Raw genomic sequence first — 23610 nt, 5'->3', positions numbered from 1 at the left:
ATCACAGGTACTACTGTGTGCTACATGCATCCCTAAGCACAAATATTTGTTAGTAATTTCCATGGGATTGCTGTGGTTTTCTGCTGTCGAATCCCTGCTCAGTGTAGAAAGCCGAACTAGGGAACCAACTTAACAGTTCTTCCAATGTATTATTATTAACAATTTGTATAGCGCTACCAGACGCACGCAGCGCTGAACACCTGACATAGAGAGACAGTCCCTGCTCAATAGAGCTTACAATCTAAAAATATAATACAGACAAACAAGACAAATTAAGGGCGAGGGAAGTACTGGGTGAGAAGGAACAAGGGGAGGCAATTGAGTAGTGGCTAGGAGCTGTCATCCAGATGTACCAGTCAGATCTTATGAAACTCTCAGAGCCATGTGTGAAAACATTTAGCATCAGGTCCAATCTCACAGCTGGGAAGATCCTGCAAGTATAACACTGAGGCTGGTCATGCCAGGAATACAAGATCATAGAGCAGTCATTTCAGAAAGCTTAAGTCATCTGCAAGCTGACAATAATGGGACTCATATTGTGGCTGTGAGATGCCTACAAGCACAGTGCTAGGAGCAGGGTTTGCCTCAGGGCTGACTGAGAGCCAAGCACCTTGCTGGGAAGCTTTTCTTTAGGCTATGAGATACCTGTGTGTATATAGTAATGCTACGATAATCTCTCGAGTTGGGTGACATTAGTATTGTTCAAACCGACATATCAGCAGCTATCTCTATGGGGCTGGGGTCACCTTAGGGCCATAGGAAGGAAAAATAAGATGATAATAATAAAAGCTGTTTTGTTGCATTATCGTTGAATTTAAAAGTTAATTTTCCTGATCAGGTTGAAAGAGCTGAATCTGCTTTATGACAACCTGCATCCTGGAACCTGCCAAGCAGTTTACAAATGGACTGAATCAATGTATTCAACTACACTGGGCAAGAACTCTGGAACCTTGGGCAAAGGTGAGAGTCTAGAATTGGAGAGGGGTAAGAGAACATTAAGCTTTGAGCTATGGGTGAAAGTGGCAAAGTAGAACCTTGACCTTTACTGTTTATTTAATTCCCACTGAACTGATTTCCATACGGGAGAAATTCAACTAGAACATTGGTTCTCAACCCAGTCTTTGCGACATGCTTAGGGGCCCTTTTACTAAGCGGTGGTAAGTCCACTGTGGGTTTACTATGTGCCAATCCGGAACCACCACCGGGCTACCACAGGATCCCGGCGATGGTTCCCACCCCTAGTGTGTGCCATTTTTGTAGCGCCGGAACTTAACCGGCAGTTATCAGGCAGTGGTTACCACCGGGTTAGTGCGGGAGCCCTTACCGCCATCTCAATGGGTGGTGGTCAGGGCTTGCCCCAAAATGGCTGCATGGTTAGTGTTCCTTTTACCACACAGCCATTTCTTGTCCTCAGAAAAAGACAGGGTTTTACCCACTGCGGTAAAAGGGGGCCTCAGCTCACATCAAAAACACATGCTGATGCAAGTGCAGATTCCTTTTACTGCAGCTTAGTAAAAGGACCCCTTAGTGTGAGATAGAGCCCTGCATGGGAATGGGGTCTGTGGGAATTCTGCAGAACCTCAGGTTCCCACGAGGACGGAAGCAGTTCCTGCAGGGTTCCTGTGGGGACAGAAACAATTCTTGGGGGGTTCCCATGGAAGTGTACGCTGCACTTGTGCCAGCCCTCTCACCTACCAAGTACCAAGTTCTTTGAGTGCTGTCTCCTCCTCCTCCTTCTTGCTTTAACAGCACAGATGCGGAAAGTCTCCATTGACATTGTAAGTAGTATATTGTGCCACACTTTTTATTGTTGTTTGAATATTTTTACTGCTGTAATTGCCTATTGCTCATGTTTGATCTATTCTTACTGTACACCGCCTTGAGTGAATTCCTTCAAAAAGGTGGTAAATAAATCCTAATAAATAAATAAAATAAATGTGGATGCCCAGTTTTAGATTGCCCTTTTGATGGTGCTGTGAGTGGAACTCTTGAAACTTGAAGTGTCCTTTTTCTCTCCACTCAGTTTTCTATTCTTTTCCATGTGTTTTATTGTACACCACTTAAATATGTTTGAATTGTGGTATATCAAGTCTCAGAATAAACAAGCATAAAAAGACATTGAGGGGCATAATCGAACAGGGTGCGAAGGGATGGGCGGCCATCTTTCGTTTCGATAATACGGTCGGGGACACCCAAAGCTCAACATTTAGGTCAACCTTAGAGATGGTCGACCTAAATGTTGAGATGGTCGATCTTAGAGATGGTCATCCCTGATTTTCGGCGATAATGGAAACCGAGGACGCCCATCTCAAAAATGACCAAATCCAACTCATTTGGTCATGGGAGGAGCCAGCATTCGTAGTGCACTGGTCCCCCTGACATGCCAGGACACCAACCGTGCACCCTAGGGGGCACTGCAGTGGACTGATGCACTAACTGAATGGAAAAAGCCCTTCCCTTACTGATCCCTTAGCGATTCGGAAAGGAACAGGCATGCATGAAGGAAATCGCTTGCAAATGAGCTGCTCGCTGTTAGCTCATTTGCACACGATTTCCTTCCTAAGGAGGGGAAGCCAGTGCAGAGCAGCCAAGCGTTATGCGTGGCTGCTCTGCGCATGCCAAAGACGGCTTCATACACACAGACAAGCTGCGTGTATAATAGCCATCTACAACCTTAAATAAATTGCCATCTACAACCTTAAAAAAAACACAAGTCCAGGTGAAAACATCCAAGTGCTCGTCAGGGAAGGCCGTCCAAAATATGGATGTTTCTGTGAGAAGGATGTCCATGCCTTTGCAATGCCTCTGACACCCCCTTTATTTATTTATTTGGATTTTGGATCACAAGTAGCAGCAGTGGGATTTGAACCAGCCACCTCTGGATTGCAAGACCAGTGCTCTAACCACTAGGCTACTCCTCCACACCCTTGAAATTTGGCTGTCCCTGTGTGTGTGTGTGTGTGTGTGGGGGGGGGGGGGGGGCAGTTCAGGACATCCCAAATGTTTGAAAGAAGGACATCCACACCTTTGCTATGCCACTGACACACACACACATACACACACACACACACACACACCTCCCCCACCCCAGGGATCTGTATACTGCTGCGATGATATTTGAGGCTGGCAAAAAAAGTTTTTAAAGTTGATTTTTTTTCAGGGTGGGAGGGGGTTAGTCACCACTGGGGGAGTCAGGGAAGTCAACCCCGATTCCCTCCAGTGGTCATCTGGTCAGTTCGGCCACCTTTTTGAGGCTTGGCCGTAACAAAAAAATGGACCACGACGGGAAGCAATTGGGGACGCCCAAAATCGGCTTTCGATTATGCCGATTTGGGCGACCCTGAGAGAAGGACGCCCATCTCCCGATTTGTGTCAAAAGATGGGCGTCCTTCTCTTTTGAAAATAAGCCTGTTTGGCATCAGAACTAATCCTTGAGGTACTCCACTAATCATGTTTTCTTCTTAGAGTGAATTCCATTTACCACTACCCTCTGTTATCTTTCACTCAACCTATTTCCAATACAGTCCTCTATTTGGGTCTCACTCCCAGGTTTTTCACTTTGTTTATGAGCATCCTAAGTGGGATAGTACCAAAAGCTTTGATGAAATCCAAATAAACTGTATTCAGTGCATGGCCATAATCTAATTCCATAGTAACCACATTAAGAACTTGATTAGATTTGATTAGATTTGATTTTATCAGAGGAACATCATGCCAAACATGTGACTTATTGGATTCCTCAGTAGATTTTAGACATTTCAATAGTCTCTGTTGTTTTTCCCATTGCAAGTTAAGATTAACCAGCTCGGTAGAGAAGGCATGTTCTCTTAGTACCAAATCACTCCAGCAAGGAACATAGGGTCCCTTTTACCAAGCTGCTGCAAAAGGGAGCCAGTGCTGGTGTAGGCACGTGTTTTACACATACGCCAAGGCCCCCTTTTACCGCAGCTGGCAAGTAAAGCACTTGCTGCGTGACCATTTCAGGGGGGCGGGGAGACCTTACCGCTACCCATTGAGGTGGTGGTAAGGCTTCCGCATTAACCCGGTGGTAACCACTGCCCGATTACCACTGTGTACACTTCGGCGCTAAAAAAATAAATACATTTTTGTAGCACTGGAAATTACGGCATGCTAGGGGTGCTGTGGTAGTCTGGCAGTACTTCCTGTATAGCGAGTGTTACCACCGCTTAGTAAAAGGCGTCCATATAGAGTTACAGAGAGACTACAAATCACTACGATATTCATCAAATCAGTATCCAAACCAGGATTACTGGGATGTTTTCAGATCAGGAAGTACAAACTGAAATTTGTGAATTGCTAAATTACAACTCACTAACAACAGGTCCAAACTTTGTGTGTTCGGGGGGGGGGGGGGATGAACCAGGCTCAGACCAACCTATGTGTACACAACAAAACAAAATTTGTAAGCTTAAGATTGGATTGTCAAAACTCACATGAATCAATAGAAAGGGAAGCTTCATGGGTCATTATCTAGAAATTCTAAATATTGACTTGACATCGCCCACTCGCTACACAAATCAACACATACAGCAAGAATGAACAATTCCAACTCATCCAGCAACTGTAGTTAATCATTTATATCACATGTATGCCTCAAGAGGTTCATTAATAATTATTAAGAGCTTTATGTGACAAATTAAGCTTTAAGCCATATAAAAGCATCCAACTTGCATAGTTTATACTGTCTTGCTGAGCCAACAGTAAATCTGTATGATCAGAACATCATCAGCATTTCCAAATGAATATAAACAGAACATCATAAACAGTTCCTTACAACTGCTAAATCAATAGCTTCCCAGCAGCCAAAGAGTGAAGCTCAGCAATATCCCCTCCATTCACTAAACAAACTTTAAATAACAGTTAAAGGTTTCTCAGTCAATTATGCTGATCTAGTATGCCAGAGAATTTATATATGCCGTCTCTTCCAGTTTTGAAGTTGAAAAGAGAAGTATTTCTGTAGTCAGTGTGATAAATAACGATGACAAGAAAACTTTTCAGCACATCAAGGGAAACTGGGTGAAGAGAGCCAGAAAGTTGCTTCTTATACAGTAGCTCAAACAATGCAGCCGAATAAGGATCCTTTTCAGCCCATACTGTTTCATTACTGGGAACCACTCACAGCTATGCCAGTGGACCTCAGTCCTGAACAAGGCCTACTGCTACCTGAACCAGGTCAAGTCTGACAGGATATTCCAGTTCTGGCGTTGCCTCACTGTAGCTGTGGACCCATAGTCATTGCTTTCCTAGAGGTTTTTTTTAACCATTTATTTATAATTTTTCATTTTACAAGGGTCACTTGCAAACAGTAATACAGAGGTGACTGCACATTAATACAAGATAAGAAGAAAACAATCCCAACTAGATACAGTGGTGGAAATAAGTATTTGATCCCTTGCTGATTTTGTAAGTTTGCCCACTGACAAAGACATGAGCAGCCCATAATTGAAGGGTAGGTTATTGGTAACAGTGAGAGATAGCACATCACAAATTAAATCCGGAAAATCACATTGTGGAAAGTATATGAATTTATTTGCATTCTGCAGAGGGAAATAAGTATTTAATCCCTCTGGCAAACAAGACCTAATACTTGGTGGCAAAACCCTTGTTGGCAAGCACAGCGGTCAGACGTCTTCTGTAGTTGATGATGAGGTTTGCACACATGTCAGGAGGAATTTTGGTCCACTCCTCTTTGCAGATCATCTCTAAATCATTAAGAGTTCTGGGCTGTCGCTTGGCAACTCGCAGCTTCAGCTCCCTCCATAAGTTTTCAATGGGATTAAGGTCTGGTGACTGGCTAGGCCACTCCATGACCCTAATGTGCTTCTTCCTGAGCCACTCCTTTGTTGCCTTGGCTGTATGTTTTGGGTCATTGTCGTGCTGGAAGACCCAGCCACGACCCATTTTTAAGGCCCTGGCGGAGGGAAGGAGGTTGTCACTCAGAATTGTACGGTACATGGCCCCATCCATTCTCCCATTGATGCGGTGAAGTAGTCCTGTGCCCTTAGCAGAGAAACACCCCAAAACATAACATTTCCACCTCCATGCTTGACAGTGGGGACGGTGTTCTTGGGTCATAGGCAGCATTTCTCTTCCTCCAAACACGGCGAGTTGAGTTCATGCCAAAGAGCTCAATTTTTGTCTCATCTGACCACAGCACCTTCTCCCAATCACTCTCGGCATCATCCAGGTGTTCACTGGCAAACTTCAGACGGGCCGTCACATGTGCCTTCCGGAGCAGGGGGACCTTGCGGGCACTGCAGGATTGCAATCCGTTATGTCGTAATGTGTTACCAATGGTTTTCGTGGTGACAGTGGTCCCAGCTGCCTTGAGATCATTGACAAGTTCCCCCCTTGTAGTTGCAGGCTGATTTCTAACCTTCCTCATGATCAAGGATACCCCACGAGGTGAGATTTTGCGTGGAGCCCCAGATCTTTGTCGATTGACAGTCATTTTGTACTTCTTCCATTTTCTTACTATGGCACCAACAGTTGTCTCCTTCTCGCCCAGCGTCTTACTGATGGTTTTGTAGCCCATTCCAGCCTTGTGCAGGTGTATGATCTTGTCCCTGACATCCTTAGACAGCTCCTTGCTCTTGGCCATTTTGTAGAGGTTAGAGTCTGACTGATTCACTGAGTCTGTGGACAGGTGTCTTTCATACAGGTGACCATTGCCGACAGCTGTCTGTCATGCAGGTAACGAGTTGATTTGGAGCATCTACCTGGTCTGTAGGGGCCAGATCTCTTACTGGTTGGTGGGGGATCAAATACTTATTTCCCTCTGCAGAATGCAAATAAATTCATATACTTTCCACAATGTGATTTTCCGGATTTAATTTGTGATGTGCTATCTCTCACTGTTACCAATAACCTACCCTTCAATTATGGGCTGCTCATGTCTTTGTCAGTGGGCAAACTTACAAAATCAGCAAGGGATCAAATACTTACAGTGGGGGAAATAAGTATTTGATCCCTTGCTGATTTTGTAAGTTTGCCCACTGACAAAGACATGAGCAGCCCATAATTGAAGGGTAGGTTATTGGTAACAGTGAGAGATAGCACATCACAAATTAAATCCGGAAAATCACATTGTGGAAAGTATATGAATTTATTTGCATTCTGCAGAGGGAAATAAGTATTTAATCCCTCTGGCAAACAAGACCTAATACTTGGTGGCAAAACCCTTGTTGGCAAGCACAGCGGTCAGACGTCTTCTGTAGTTGATGATGAGGTTTGCACACATGTCAGGAGGAATTTTGGTCCACTCCTCTTTGCAGATCATCTCTAAATCATTAAGAGTTCTGGGCTGTCGCTTGGCAACTCGCAGCTTCAGCTCCCTCCATAAGTTTTCAATGGGATTAAGGTCTGGTGACTGGCTAGGCCACTCCATGACCCTAATGTGCTTCTTCCTGAGCCACTCCTTTGTTGCCTTGGCTGTATGTTTTGGGTCATTGTCGTGCTGGAAGACCCAGCCACGACCCATTTTTAAGGCCCTGGCGGAGGGAAGGAGGTTGTCACTCAGAATTGTACGGTACATGGCCCCATCCATTCTCCCATTGATGCGGTGAAGTAGTCCTGTGCCCTTAGCAGAGAAACACCCCCAAAACATAACATTTCCACCTCCATGCTTGACAGTGGGGACGGTGTTCTTTGGGTCATAGGCAGCATTTCTCTTCCTCCAAACACGGCGAGTTGAGTTCATGCCAAAGAGCTCAATTTTTGTCTCATCTGACCACAGCACCTTCTCCCAATCACTCTCGGCATCATCCAGGTGTTCACTGGCAAACTTCAGACGGGCCGTCACATGTGCCTTCCGGAGCAGGGGGACCTTGCGGGCACTGCAGGATTGCAATCCGTTATGTCGTAATGTGTTACCAATGGTTTTCGTGGTGACAGTGGTCCCAGCTGCCTTGAGATCATTGACAAGTTCCCCCCTTGTAGTTGTAGGCTGATTTCTAACCTTCCTCATGATCAAGGATACCCCACGAGGTGAGATTTTGCGTGGAGCCCCAGATCTTTGTCGATTGACAGTCATTTTGTACTTCTTCCATTTTCTTACTATGGCACCAACAGTTGTCTCCTTCTCGCCCAGCGTCTTACTGATGGTTTTGTAGCCCATTCCAGCCTTGTGCAGGTGTATGATCTTGTCCCTGACATCCTTAGACAGCTCCTTGCTCTTGGCCATTTTGTAGAGGTTAGAGTCTGACTGATTCACTGAGTCTGTGGACAGGTGTCTTTCATACAGGTGACCATTGCCGACAGCTGTCTGTCATGCAGGTAACGAGTTGATTTGGAGCATCTACCTGGTCTGTAGGGGCCAGATCTCTTACTGGTTGGTGGGGGATCAAATACTTATTTCCCTCTGCAGAATGCAAATAAATTCATATACTTTCCACAATGTGATTTTCCGGATTTAATTTGTGATGTGCTATCTCTCACTGTTACCAATAACCTACCCTTCAATTATGGGCTGCTCATGTCTTTGTCAGTGGGCAAACTTACAAAATCAGCAAGGGATCAAATACTTATTTCCCCCACTGTATATGGATTATATACACTGAGAGAGTAGTGGATGCTTGGAATGCCCTCCCGCGGGAGGTGGTGGAAATGAGAACAGTAACGGAATTCAAACATGCGTGGGATAAGCATAAAGGAATCCTGTGCAGAAGGAATGGATCCTCAGGAGCTTAGTCAAGATCGGAAGGCGGGGCTAATGGTTGGGAGGCGGGGATAGTGCTGGGCAGATTTATACGGTCTGTGCCAGAGCCGGTGGTGGGAAGCAGGACTGGTGGTTGGGAGGCAGGGATAGTGCTGGGCAGACTTATACGGTCTGTGCCAGAGCCGGTGGTGGGAGGCAGGGATAGTGCTGGGCAGACTTATACGGTCTGTACCAGAGCTGGTGGTGGGAGGCGGGGCTGGTGGTTGGGAGGCGGGGATAGCGCTGGGCAAACTTATACGGTCTGTGCCAGAGCCGGTGGTTGAGAGGCGGGGCTGGTGGTTGGGAGGCGGGGATAGTGCTGGGCAGACTTATACGGTCTGTGCCCTGAAGAGCACAGGTACAAATCAAAGTAGGGTATGCACAAAAAGTAGCACATGAGTTATCTTGTTGGGCAGACTGGATGGACCGGGCAGGTCTTTTTCTGCCGTCATCTACTATGTTACTATCCTGCTTATAATCGAACGAGAAAAACGCCCAAGTTCCGACCTAAATCGGGAGATGGACGTTTATCTCACAAAAACGAATAACGCGGTATAATCGAAAGCCGAACTTGGACGTTTTCAACTGCACTCCAGCGCAGAAGCGTACAAAGTTGACGGGGGCATGTCGGAGGCGTGGTGAAGGCGGGACTGGGGCATGGTTATCACCCGAACAGAGATGGGCGCCTTTCGCCGATAATGGAAAAAAAGTATGCGTTTGTAGCTAGAATTTAGGGCACTTTTCCTGGACCCTGTTTTTTTTACGAATAAGGCCCCAAAAAGTGCCCTAAATGACCAGAATACCCCCAGAGGGAATCGGGGATGACCTTCCCTGACTCCCCCAGTGGTCACTAACCCCCTCCCACCACAAAAAAATGATGTTTCACAACTTTTTATTTTCACCCTCAAATGTCATACCCACCTCCCTGGCAGCAGTATGCAGGTCCCTGGAGCAGTTGTTAGGGGGTGCAGTGGACTTCAGGCAGGTGGACCCAGGCCCATCCCCCCCTACCTGTTACAATTGTGCTGCTTAATGCTTATTAGTCGTCCAACCCCTCAAACCCACTGTACCCACATGTAGGTGCCCCCCTTCACCCCTTAGGGCTATAGTAATGGTGTAGACTTGTGGGCGGTGGGTTTTGAGGGGGATTTGGGGGGCTCAACACCCAAGGGAAGGGTGCTATGCACCTGGGAGCTCTTTTACCTTTTTTTTTGTTTTTGTAAAAGTGCCCCCTAGGGTGCCCGGTTGGTGCCCTGGCATGTGAGGGGGACCAGTGCACTACAACTCCTGGCCCCTCCCACAAACAAATGCCTTGGATTTATTCGTTTTTGAGCTGGGCGCTTTCATTTTCCATTATCACTGAAAAACAAAAATGCCCAGCTCACAAATTGTCAACTAAAACATGGACGTCTATTTTTTTCGAAAATACGGTTCGGTCCGCCCCTTCACGGACCCGTTCTCGGAGATAAACGCCCATGGAGATAGACGTATTTGTTCAATTATGCTCCTCTAAGTATACAATCTTTCTCTTTCTTAGACCACAAAGTGAAGAAAAATAGGGAGAGTGAGATAAGACAAGGAGATCAATTAAACAGTAAACAGAAAAAAGAAAACATGGTATTAACCTGGTTATCCCCAGATATTACTCATCTAATTCATTATTCCACATTGATCATCTGGTTGGCTTCTTCAAGACCAAATACGGTGTATAGTCAATTCATTTCATTGAGAACATACTTATTGTCCAGATTTTAGTTAGAAATAATACATCTGATTACATTCTCTCTCTTTTAAAAACCAGAAATTATTTAACAATACATATACTTAAGTCTCGAATTCAAATCCCACTGACTAAAGCAATCCCAGTTTTCACAGACTTCACTCCTTTCGAAGTATTAAGGAAATATTTTGAGGAAAACTTTAGGAGTCATACCTGGAACTCTGGGAAAAACAATAATCTCGACATTAATCATCCACAATAACATCCACCTTATCATTCAAAGTTTCTGGTCCATTATCATTTTCAGGATCATAACTACTTCTAGCTTGTGTAGAACTTCATTTATTATATCAATTTTTCACTCTCAAAGTGTTCAATCAAATTGTCCATGTAACTCTCCAATAAGATTATATCTGAAACAAAGTTATTTACTACCGCCGTCAGGTCCCGAAGCGCCTTCCAGATGGCATTCAATGTAACCTCCACGGAAGCCAAAAACTCCAAGGTGTTTAGGAGTGGTTCCGCCGATTCAGGTTCTGCTGTAAACGTCCTCCGTTTCAGCATATGCCTCTAACTCACTCCTCCACTCCTTTGGACATGGTGGTTGAATAATTCGGGAGTGATGGAGTTGTTTTTCCAGGTCCAAGAGCATCGACGCTCCTTCGCTGGCGCTAATCAAAGGACTCGCCAACCCTTTCATCTGTGGGCAGTTCGACGTGCAGCGGTCCAACACTTGCTGCTCAGGGAACAAAACGCTGGCCATCAGCGGCTGACCGCCGGTTGTTCCCTTCCTCTCAGTTAAGGAAAGTGCAATTGCAGAGAGGGAATTTACATAAAGAAGACAAAACTTCAGAGGTTAGCTGGGCCGCTGGGCATATGAACTTCAGGTTACCATCTTACCACTCTCCCAGTTTGGGACAATTTGTCTGGTTTCTCCTCAGAGGCCTGTCTGATATGGGTAACCCTTCAGCATAGCCCTCTGAGTCACTGAAACACAGAAGCCCCTCCACCACTACAAGGTAGTGTCCCTTCGGAGGGGGCTTTCCTAGAGTTTTACAAACTAACTAGTAAAAAAGGCCCATTTTGAAACGCAATGAAACGGGCGCTAGCAAGGGAAATTCCCACCCATCCTCCCTCCCTGCCGAGTTCCTTACCCCCCTCCATCCCTCCCTCTGTCCCTCCATCCCTCCGTTTCTCCCTCCCTCTCGAGTTGCAGACCCCCTCCCTCCCAGTTCAAGGCCCCCTTCACGGCCCTCGCACCGAGTTGAACCCCCCCCTTGGCGTTAGTGCCTGCCCCCCCCCCATGGCGCGACCCTCTGGACACCACCCTTTCGTCTGGAAAACCTCCCCCAAACCCTCTGTGTACCTCTGCTGACGGAGGCGAACTTCTCTTCTCGGCTGCGGGACGTTCCTTGTTGAATGAGCATCTGTTTGTTCGTCTGATGTCAGACGCACGCACAGAGACTTGGACAGATACACTCCTTCATCAAGCCACGCCCTGCAGGCGAGAAGAGAAGTTCGTCTCTGTCAGCAGAGGTAGGCGAAGGCCTTTGGGGAGGTTTTTCGGAGGAAAGGGTGGTGTCCAGAGGGTCGCGTCAGGGGGGTCCAGGGGGCAGTAACGTGGAGGGGGTGTGTTGCAATCGGAGGGAGGGGGAGTGTGTAAGTCGTTGGTAGGGGAGCATGTTTCCCTACTCCTGCCTTTCCGTTGCATTCCTTCCGTTCACTGAAATGGTTCCGCCCTCGACGTCATCACGGTGGACGCGAGGGCATGACAGAGACATGGTCAGTGGCGAGGCTTCACCACCATGAACTAACGAACCCTTCACGGAAGTGGGTGGAGCTTGGGGCTTCATTAGAACGTTGGGGTTGCGAATTATGTCTGGATGGGGCGTGGCTGAGGGTGGGTGTATGAATGAGAGTGACAGTGAGTGGTGCTGACAGGCTACAACAGTACAGGGCTTCAGTGTTTCCCTGCCACACAGTGAGCTTCAGAATTGGAGGTGAGAATTATTTATATAGATAGGTGCAATAGACTGATCTGGCAGAATTGACCTGGGTCAGGTGTCAGCCCTACTAATAGCACACTCTGATGTTTTACTCCCTGATCAATTCTACCAGTGCATCTGTCTTGATTTTCAGCAAACCTTGCTGTTCCAATCTGGAATGTACACATATGTATACAGACTAACTAATTTACCTCAGTCTTGATGTTGAGCGTACTAGCTGGATTTGGACATCAAATACAGGTCTCCTAGGTCATTCGGCTTCCCTGCTTATTATTACTTGAATAATTTCCAGATAGCTCTGCCCATGAATGTCAGTCCTGATCTGAAACACCCCATTCTAGAACAAGTGGCGTACCAAGGGGGGGGGTGGTGGGGGCGGTCCGCCCCGGGTGCACGCCGCTGGGGGGGTGCCGCGCGCCTGTCGGCTCTTCGTTTTCATGCTCCCTTTGCCCCGGAACAGGTTACTTCATGTTCCGGGGCAGAGGGAGCATGAAAACGAAGAGCGTGCACCCGGGGGGGGGGGGGGTCTTTCGCCGGGGGGGGCTCGCGCTATTCCGGGGGGCGCTGCACCCGGGGGGTGGGGCGCATTGGCGATCCACCCCGGGTGTCAGCCCCCCCTAGGAACGCCACTGTCTAGAACTGACTGCCCATACAATGTTTTTTTTTCTATTGCAGTGGCTAGAGATTTGCAGGTGTTGAATTGGTTATTTATTTATTTGTTACATTTGTATCCCACATTTTCCCACCTATTTGCAGGCTCAATGTGGCTTACATAGTACCGGAGAGGTGTTCGCAGACTCCGGTGTGAACAAATAAAAAGTGATGTTGTGATAAGACAAAGTTCATGTGGAACAGTTACATTAGGGAATCGTAAAGCGGAAGAGTTGTATTATGTCCATTACGTACTTTAGTTTTGTTGTGTTGCAGAGATCAGGTTACGAAGGCTTTGCCTCACAGAGGGGTCCTTTTACCAAGCTGCGGTAAAAAGTGGCCTGCGGTAGAGTAGGCACATGTTCTGGATGCACGCCTGGCCAATTTTTACCATGTCTGCAAAAAGAAGGTCTTTTTTAAATGGGATGGGAAAAGGGCATGTGATAAAACTGTGCCCAAAATCAGCCTGAGCCCTTAACGCCACCCATTGATCTAGCCGAAACTGGCCTGAGCCAGTCTGTTAAGCTGTGCGACTGCAAAGATAAGTTCTGATTAATTGAAAAATAAAAATAGTTTGAGTAGTTCTGACAAGAAGAAAGTAATCAGAAGAATGGTTGGAGGTTTTTATGCTAGTGATGAGCGAGTGGGGCTCCTTAATGTTGATAAGCTCACGAGCTGTTGACAATGGAGTTATCCCAATATCTTTTGAGGCTTTTCTTCCACATTTTTAGCACCATCACGCTGAGAAGAAATTAAATGATTTGATAAATTAAATTAAAGAATTTGACAAATCCCTCCTTTCAGTTCCTTTCTCCACCACTGCCAACTCCAGGCTCATTCTGCCTTGCCTCACCCTTTGCCTGGAACAATCTTCCTCAACCCCTACGCCAAGCCCCCTCCCTTCCCATTTTCAAATCTCTGCTTAAAACTCACCTCTTCAATGCTGCTTTCTGCACCTAACCTTTCGTGTAATATAGTATGCACTATCAGACAGACTCTACACTTGTCTTTAGATTGTACACCTGTCTTTTAGATTGTAAGCTCCTTGAGCAGGGACTGTCCTTCCATGTTAAATTGTACAGTGCTGCGTAACCCTAGTAGTGCTTTAGAAATGTTAAGTAGTAGTAGTATATTGTTGATTTGGCTTGAACAAGTATTGTGATCCTTTTTAGCTCTGTAATAGATTAACTTCAGTCCTAGCCAGGATCCTCATAGAAGGGCTCAGCAAGTGCCAGTGTTATCCCCAGGTAAGACACTGTCTTCCTTTATCATATCTTACAGCTAGTGCTGGATCACCTCCTACTGCCAATATATTCATTACAGTGTTGTGGTAAGTTGACTGAGTGAACGATTTCAAGATTCTAGAAAGCTGAAAGTATGGAGAAAGGTGGGCACAGGTTGTTTCATAAAACTAGGATTTTCTTTTTTTTTCCTCTTGCACTTTCTTCAATTTGGGGCAACTGACCTGTTTTTACACCAACCTGGTTGATCAGCTGAATACTACAGCCTGGCAAGAGCTCATGAATTCACTGGCCAACTGAAGCAGGAACACCATAGATGTGAAATTAGTTGCACATTTTTTTTCTTACCCCATTTTGTGGACTACCCCCTCACACATGCTCTGCACCTTTTTTACATTGAATTTTATCCTTCAGGAATTTGAGGGATAGACATCAGGGTAACATTACTCATGAGGGAGCTTTGACTATATACTGAGTTTTGTATATTTAGCAATGCTAATTTCTGAAGTATCAGATCTGCAGTTCACAGTCTTTTCACTCATCTCCTTTGACATATATACTGTACATCTGCCAGTGAATTTTCAAATCGTTTAAATAATTAACCTCAATGGGAAAGATAAGTCACTCAAAATCCAAAATGAAAATCAATCCCAAAATCATACATACACTTTTAATTTAAACCACTAACACGTACTATCTGGGGACTGAAATAGCAACAAATTTTAATGCATTATGAAGGTGAAGGAATAATGAGAAACTTTCAGTATAGGCTGTTTCTTAGGCACGGTGAAAGATCTGCTCCACAACGAAAAATTGCTCTCAAGCTGAAGACTTTTAGGGGTCCTTTTACTAAGGTGCGCTGAAAATGGCCTGCGGTAGTGTAGACGCGTGTTTTGGGCATGCACAGAATCATTTTTCAGCGCACCTGCACAAAATGCCTTTTTAAAATTTTTGTCTAAAATGGTCGTGTGGCAAAATGAAAATTGCCGTGCGTCCATTATGGGTCTGAGACCTTAATGCCAGTCATTGATCTAATGGTAAAGTCTCACGCGGTAACTGGGCGATAATGACCTATGTGTGTGTCAAATGCCACTTGGCACGCACCTAATATGTGCATAAATAAAAAATTATTTTTCTGATGTGCGCTAAAAATGAAATTACCGCAAGAGTTACGTGGTAGCTCCATTTTGGCGCTCATTGGGCATGCATAGATGCTTACACAGCTTAGTATAAGGGACTCTTAAAGAATTTGCTGATATTTTCAAAGAACCTGGCTCCGGCATCCCTGATAAAGGAGTTAAAAAGGGCGCCCTGTCAGATGACCCATAGCAGCGGCGGGAATCTTACACTTATATAAAAATAAGTTTTCCAATTTTTGCTTTCAAATTCTGGTGCCTTCATCACTGACTTGTGTATCTGGGAAGCTTCTTTCAGCAGACTAAACTGTATCCACTTTAATGCCTTTTTGGGAAGAAACTTAGTAAATAATTATTATTGCACTAAGTTTTGTGTGCTTAAAATAAATCACTAATTTAAGTATAGTGTTGGAAAATTTGGGGAAGCATTATGATATATATAGAATAATTAAGTGAGCTGAAATCCGGCGTATTCTCACTAAAAAAATGTAGTTTGGCTGTAAGAAACAGCCTTTATACTGGAAGTTTCTCATTGTTCCTTCACCTTAATAATGCATTAAAATTTGTTGCTATTTCAGTCCCTCAGATAGTACGTTTAGGGGTCCTGTTTACTAAGCAGCGTTATAGGCGTGTTACCGATTTTAACGTGTGTTAACCATGTGTGTGCCTACAATATCCCTATAAGCTAAAAACACTAACGCACCTTAGTAAACAGGGCCCTTAGTGGTTTAAATCTAAATTAAAAGTAGATGTATGATTTTGAGAGTGAATTTTCAAAAACACAATCAGCAGCTAGATAAGAAGATGTGCATTTGTTCGAAGAATATACAAAGTATCAACTCTGGGGGTAATATTTAACTCAAGATGGTCAGAATTTAAAATGCTGGGTACTGCGGATATTTCTGTACCCAGATATTCACCACCAGGCTCTATGTGGATACTGGCACTGAAAATCAGCTATTCAATGGTTGCTGGAGGTTATCTGATTACTGCCAATATCCAGTGCTGGTACCCAGATAGTTATCTGAGCAAGTTGTTTCATTTTAGTGCAACTGGTTTTCTACGAGCAGTGTAAAGGCAAAATAATTTTGATTTTGTTTATATTCTGTTTTACTTTTTAAATGGAACAAAGGAATTCCCACTGTCTCTTACAAAACATTCATATGGTTTCCTCCCATTCCACTATCCCCTCTGACCTCCTTCTCTCCATGCCGCTACTTTCCCAAACTTGCTTAACTCAATTGAAATGGTGCCTATTGACCTGAATAGAACACCTTGAGCTACTACTAAAAAAGACATGACTAAAATCCATCACTTTCCTTTTCTACCCATACTCACTCTCAATGACAAGAGCTAATAGTCAAGCCTCTTTGACCTGGAGTTGACTCAACTCCACTTATGTCCCCACCACCTCCAATTTCTATACCCTCTTCAACTTCCCCCCCCCCCCTTACTAAATCAAAACAGGGACAGAAGTGATTATCATTTGTTTCTGCAATATCAATGCCTTAATTCAAAATGGTCCCAGCTAAAATCAGCTGGTTCCATCTTGAAGTATAATTGTACTCCAAAATGGCCGTGGTTTCAGGTTGTCTGGCACCATTTTTTTTAAATAATACTTTATTGGTTCAAAGCAAACACAAGCTAATATCAAATAAGCTACACATCATGTTGAAGATGGCACCATATTTAATAATGGCTCTGGTGGAGCAGAAATAACTGGGGCTCACTTCTGCCCCCATTTTAATTATGCAAGCGTGTAGTCAGATGGAATATGGCTGAGGGAGGAGTTGAAGGTGGTAAGGAAATGAGAGACAATCCCATGTGAGGCCTTTATAAAAGTCAAGATCAATGCTATTTTAAAGAATAGTTGTATTCCAAAATGGCCCCAGCCTCAGGTCAGTCAGCACCATTTTGAATATGGCACTCATAGGGCTGAAGTGACTAGGGATTATTCTTGCCTCCATTTTTATTGAGTAAGCAGCATGAGTCAAAGGGATTTGAGGTTTGGAGTGGGTGGAACAATATAAGGCATCTTCCATTAGGGCTCTTGTGAAAGTTGGGGCAGGCAGAACTTCGTCTGCTTCATTTATTTTGAGTAAAATAAAACAATGAAAACAAATGAAACTTCATTTTATTTGTCAAGTGGTATTTAAAATGATGTAAAATGAAATAAGTAATATTGTTGATATGTCATTTGAAATGAATGCAAACAAAAGAACACAGTAGAGATGATCAGTGACAAATCATGCACAACTGACTTTATTAGCCTCAAAGATGACTCGCCACAGGCCGTGTTTCAGCTATATGGCCTGCATCAGGAGTTTAACATCATCCAGAATGGTATATATAACAACTGTTGTGCACTAGTAAATCCAAATACACTGGACACGTTGTAAATATTTAATAATTCCAATACCGATGATTTCAAGGGTCAACTGCATTCTTCATCTGAATAACCAAGGTTTAAGGTTATTTCATTGGATAGACTACTTGGGAAGCCTATCAGGTGGGGTACAACATAATAAAGTTTATAAAATCAGTATCAAAAGATTTCCAACTAATAATAGGAAAGAAAAACAACAAACCAGACAAACAAGTCAATATCAACATGCTATGTTGCAAGCCCCAGTGAGCACCCCTCAAACACTGTTAACTACGCAAATCCATAATCAAAACTAAACTAAGAAGTGCAACCAAAAGCATCTTGAAAAAAATGTGCTTCAAGTAGTCTTTTGAAAAGCATCAATGAAGTTTTCAACTTCAAAAAAATGGCAACTACTACTACTACTTATCATTTCTACAGCGCTACAAGGCATACGCTGCACACCATACAGAAAAAGACAGTCCCTGCTCAAAGAGCTTACAATCTAGATAAGACAGGTAAATAGAACAATAAGGGCAAGGGAAGAAAGAGGTGAGGATAAAAGGACAGGGCAAGTGAGTAGTGGTTAGGAGTCAAAAGCAGTGGTAAAGAGGTGGGCTTTAAGTTTGGACTTGAAAACGGCCAAAGACGGGGCTAGACGTACTGATTCCAAAGTACTGAACCCTCTACACTAAACATGTTTTGCTGCAAATGGTTATGCAGATGAAGAGTGCAGTTGTCCCTTGAACCTGCCGGCATTGGAACTGGTAAATATTTACAATGCGTCTAGTATATTTGGATTTACCAGAATACAACAGTTGTTATATATACCATAATTCTGGATGATGCCAGATTTCTGATGCAGTACCAAGATCTAAAAGAGTTGTATTCAAAAGGACCCGATGTGGCCACGTCTCGCCAAATTGGCTGCATCAGGGGTATTATAAAACACTAACAAATGAACATATAAATATGCTATAATCATAAACAATACATTAGTAAAACAGTAGGTAGAATACATGCATAATGACATGTAAATTAAGTTAAAACTATGCACCCAGTAGGCTAAAAACTTACAACAACAAGGCTGTATCTGGGGTATTACAAAATACTCAAAAATAAATAAGACAAACATATTCATGTGTTGTAGTCAGAGAATGAAGCTTACATAATGGCATGCAAATCAAATTAAAATGATCATTATGAATAAAAAAACATTTGTATAAGAACTATGGATAAACAGAAAACAAGTACATGTGTGTGACAAGTAAGTGAATACTGGTTCCGTGAGTGTTAAGCTATACCATTGTCCAAAATTTCAAGAATACAGAAACTGAGGCAAACAGCATTGTGCCAGTACGAGCAGAATGAATGTATAACTAATCATAAAGAGCACATACCTAACCAAGGATAAAGGCAGTGCTTCCCCTGGTTCGTGCATCCAAGACTGTCTATGGAAGAATTTCTTTTTTAAAAGGTTTGAAATCTGTGCCTTTCTTTTTTTTAAAAAAAGAATAGCTCAAAGAAAACCCAGTAATGAATGAAATACCCACTGTCAGCAGCTCTTACACTCAAGAAACAGTGTTTCAGCAGCTTCTTGCTTTTCTCCTCACAAAGGAATCAGCCATATTGAATCACACACTACTTTATATGCTGGTGAAAAAAGGGGAGGAGCAAGGGAGGAGGAGAGAGGAATTTGAACTGCACAGGAAGTCCTTTTGAATTTGGAAGCAGGAGAAGAGCAACCCTGGGCAGCAGCTCCTGAAATTTTTACAGGCACATGTTTTGTGTCTGCCCTGGGCAGAGCTTGTGCAGAGTACAGCCAAAGAAGCTCTTACAGCAGAGCACGATATTCCAGCAAATTGAGAACAAATTTTATGGTATGTAGACATTTAAAACTTTGTGCAAGGCATTTTAGCTTTCTCCTGCCGACCCCCATTTAGTTTTTCCAGGATGGCCGGCCATCTCGGGTTAGCTGCCTATCTCACGGCATTACGTGCACTAGGCTAGAGTCCCACATACGCTGCCCATGGCGCATGGCAGATGGGTTTGCCACAGCGCGGTTGCCATTTTTGGCCGGCCATGCAGTGCTCACAATCTGCAGTGCATAGCACGGCACTGAGGCACGACTAGGAAGACCTTGTGCACAGTACTGAACCGAGGCACAAACTATCTCAGGGAGACGAAAACACCTTTAATGGTACGTCATTTTTGCTCTTCTCCTGCCTCAGCGGCACACCGCACGTTAAGATGCGGTGATGGCCGGCCACTAATAATTGGCCAACAGTTACGCACTATACAGCAACGGACCTTCGAGCCCCGTTGTGGCTAGCCACGCCGTGTTATCTAATTTGAAAAATAAATGCGATATAAGCCGTCCATGCCATTACGGCGACGGACCTTAAGCCCCGTTATGGCCGGCCACACCAGATTTTCGATGTAATGCGGCAAAAATGAGTGCAGTATAAATCGCTCATGCTGTATAAGCCGCCCAGGCCACGCAGAGCTATACAAGCCCCATTGTGGTCTGCCACGCCGTGTTATCTAATTCGGTAAAATTTAGTGCGGTATAAGTTGCCCATGTTGTATAAGCTGCCCATGTCACGCAGCACTACGGCCATGCTGTGTTTTCTACTCGGTCAACTACGCTTCATCCTAAACGTTACTTACCGGCGCCATGTCTGTATGATTGGTCTGCCATGCGATATTTGAGATGCGGGTTTTTGCAGAAACGTCCACATTGCGATCCTCGCTAGTCAGGGTCTTCTCTTGCGGGCCACTTAGGGGGAGTCCCAAATTGGCGGGACATGCGCTTCGCTACGCGTTGTAATTGCCCGCCCATACAGTCGGCCATTAACCTACAGAGGCACGTACGGCAGCGGTGAATTTCGATAGGGTGGCCATTTGCATGAGTGCCGATTGTAAAAACGGTGGCCACTTTCAATACACCGCCCATTCTGACTAGCAGTAAAATTTGGAAAAGGCAGCCAGTTTTATGGCGCTAAAATTCACTAGAATGGACATTCCAAATACAAATTTAACCGCAGCGGCCACCTTGGATACCGCACGCATTTGTGTCTTTGACACATGGCATAGGCTGGAACAATTGATATCATACCGTTTGGTGCCAGCATAGCGGGACACAGTACTTAGGGGCATCAGACAAACATATCGGTTACAGTATGCTACTCTCAGCTGCCGTTAGGACCAGGTCCACGGGGGGAAGGGTTGGTACAACAGTGTTAGTCCTAGAGGGCCATGTGCACTTAGCGGCCATTTTGACTAGAGCGGCCACGTGGACTAAAGCAGCTAATTTGAAAACGGTGGCCATTTTGATAGAAGGACCACCAGTCTTACTGATTTATCTGCCGGATTTACAGGGGCCTAGCCATTTTAATTTTAGCAGCCCATTTTGCATACGGCAGCCGTTTTGACTACCAGGCCAAATTTGAATGTAACAGCCATCGCCCGTGGGGCTTTAGGCCAGCCATTTAAGGAAGGGCGCACTGCGCAGACAGCACGCAGTCGGATATGTAGCTGTGAGCAAGGAGGGTACAGTTTACACAGGCACCATAAGATGCACGCAGCGATTGGGGAAGCCGGCGTCACCACAATCAGTTATTATGAGGTCATTTTGCTTTAAATTGTCTATTCTTTTAGTCTCTCCATTGCAGTAATGTCATTATAGTGTGCGAAGGAGACATATGCACCAGCAAGGCCAGCCAAGCGGCCCACCAAAACTCCGCCAGCTAAGACGCGGAGTGCTGTGGCCCCAGACCTTAGAAGTCACAGTGGACCTACACCACAAGCACAGACGGTGCGGGGGCCTGCAAGGGAGGTAGCAGCACCGCAGACTCCACCTCCATAGTTGCGGGGCTACCGCCAGTACCGGCAAGGGGTAAGTCTAATGACAGCAGCACACTCCTTCCAGCGCAGACGCATGACATAACTAGATATGCAGTATGGGACGATAAGAACGGGTAACGGAGCCCAATATGGCAGGACAGAATGCGGTTGTGGCACCGGTCGGTGCACAGGGGACCAGTCAGGATGGGGGAGTACTTAATCACAGGAGCGATGCATTAGGTACCGTTCTCACAATACAGGTGGATCGATATCTTCTCCCTTCTTCTGTGGGAGTTACATGAGGAGGGTACCGTAGGCAGGGATAGCGTAACAGATAAGAAGCCCAAGATATTCGGGTCCTTCATGGGCTGGTCGGAGGCTGTTCACATACTTAGGACACTCAGCTGTTGACATACTCAGGACACTCACTATAGTGAAGGAAACGGAAAGGGGCCCGGACTTGGTGTGGGATATGGAATATAATTTTAAAAGCGCATGAGATATTTAGGGGACGGGCATGGCTTAACTAAGATATTAAATTTACAAGAAAGCAGTGCAGACAATCCATTCATATCGGGTCAGCACCAGTGGTAGTCCTGTCAGGCAATGCCGTCAGGACAAAGGCAGGACGGAGGCAGCGGACATTGCACCTAGCACCCGACACGCCCGTGCGGGCAGGCATGCTGCAGGGCAAGGCAGGCTCCCCAGAGACAGGGAACAGCAATCTAGTAACACGGGACAGGGTACTGAGGGAGCTAGCGCTCCCCCCATCATGCTTATGAGACAGGAGAAAGCAACCTATTAACTCAGGACAGGGTCCGGAAGCCATCAAGCTTCAAGGTTAGCCCGTTACCCTGACAGAACGGGTGCATCACCACAGGTTTCCAATCAGGTTGCATGATTCCATATTAGAGGACAACACCACAGTGACAACACTACCCCAACAATGCATCCTCGATTCACATGCATCGACAGATAGCTGCAGGCAAGATTACCAAAGAACTATTGCTAGGCTGCATAGCGGGGCTGTTTGAGGACCCGCCCTTCAAGGCAACAACAGTGTCTCCGCTAGGCATAATACCAAGGAAGGAGCTGGGGAAAGGTAGGCCCAGTCGTAATTTGTCCCGCCACATAGGAACATCAGTAAATGACTACATTGACCATAGCAGCTGTACAGTACAATATGCATCTGTAGACAATGCCATTCAAATAATTCGGCGGCAAGGCAACTAGGCACATTGGGCTAAGGTGGACGGAGATTCGGCTTTTCGCACCTTGCCTTTACACCCACAGCCCTTTCCCTTGTTAGGTGTCAGGTTCCAGGAGAGGTTTTATTGCGATAAATATGTCCCAATGTGTGGCCACATCTAGTGCGCATACTTCAAAGAGCTTAGCATGTTTGTGCACGGGGTAGTGGAACAACTAGCCCCCGCTAGGTCTCTGGTCCTCATCTGGAGGACTTCCTGTTCAAAGACCGGGAATCACAAGAGTGGACGGATGTGTTACAGGTCTTTATCCACTTGGCACAGAAATTGGACATCCCATTAGCCGTTGAAAAAACAGTAGACCCACGGCGAATCCTTACATTATAGGTATTGAATTGGAACTAGATGTTCCAGACTGCCGGCTGACAAAATTGATAAGCTTGCCAGAGCGGCGAATACGAGGTGGCACTGTAAAAAAGCAAGGCTGAAGCAGGTACAGGAACTCCTGGGTCCAGTAGGCTTCGCAATAAGGGTGATTCCCAATAGCTTTAGCAACATCGGGAACAAACAAAGCGCATTTTCATCTCAGACGTACACAGGACATCAAGCGAGATTTAGCAGGTTCTTGGCCCATGGGATTTCATTTTGGCACGATTCACCCACTCTCACGGAAACCCTGCATTTTCTTTACAGATGCGGCAGATTTACTTCCAGGGAGCGTGGT

This window comes from Microcaecilia unicolor, chromosome 12 (genome assembly GCF_901765095.1).
Source record: "Microcaecilia unicolor chromosome 12, aMicUni1.1, whole genome shotgun sequence".
NCBI lineage: Eukaryota > Metazoa > Chordata > Amphibia > Gymnophiona > Siphonopidae > Microcaecilia > Microcaecilia unicolor.
This window is presented reverse-complemented; position numbering follows the sequence as displayed.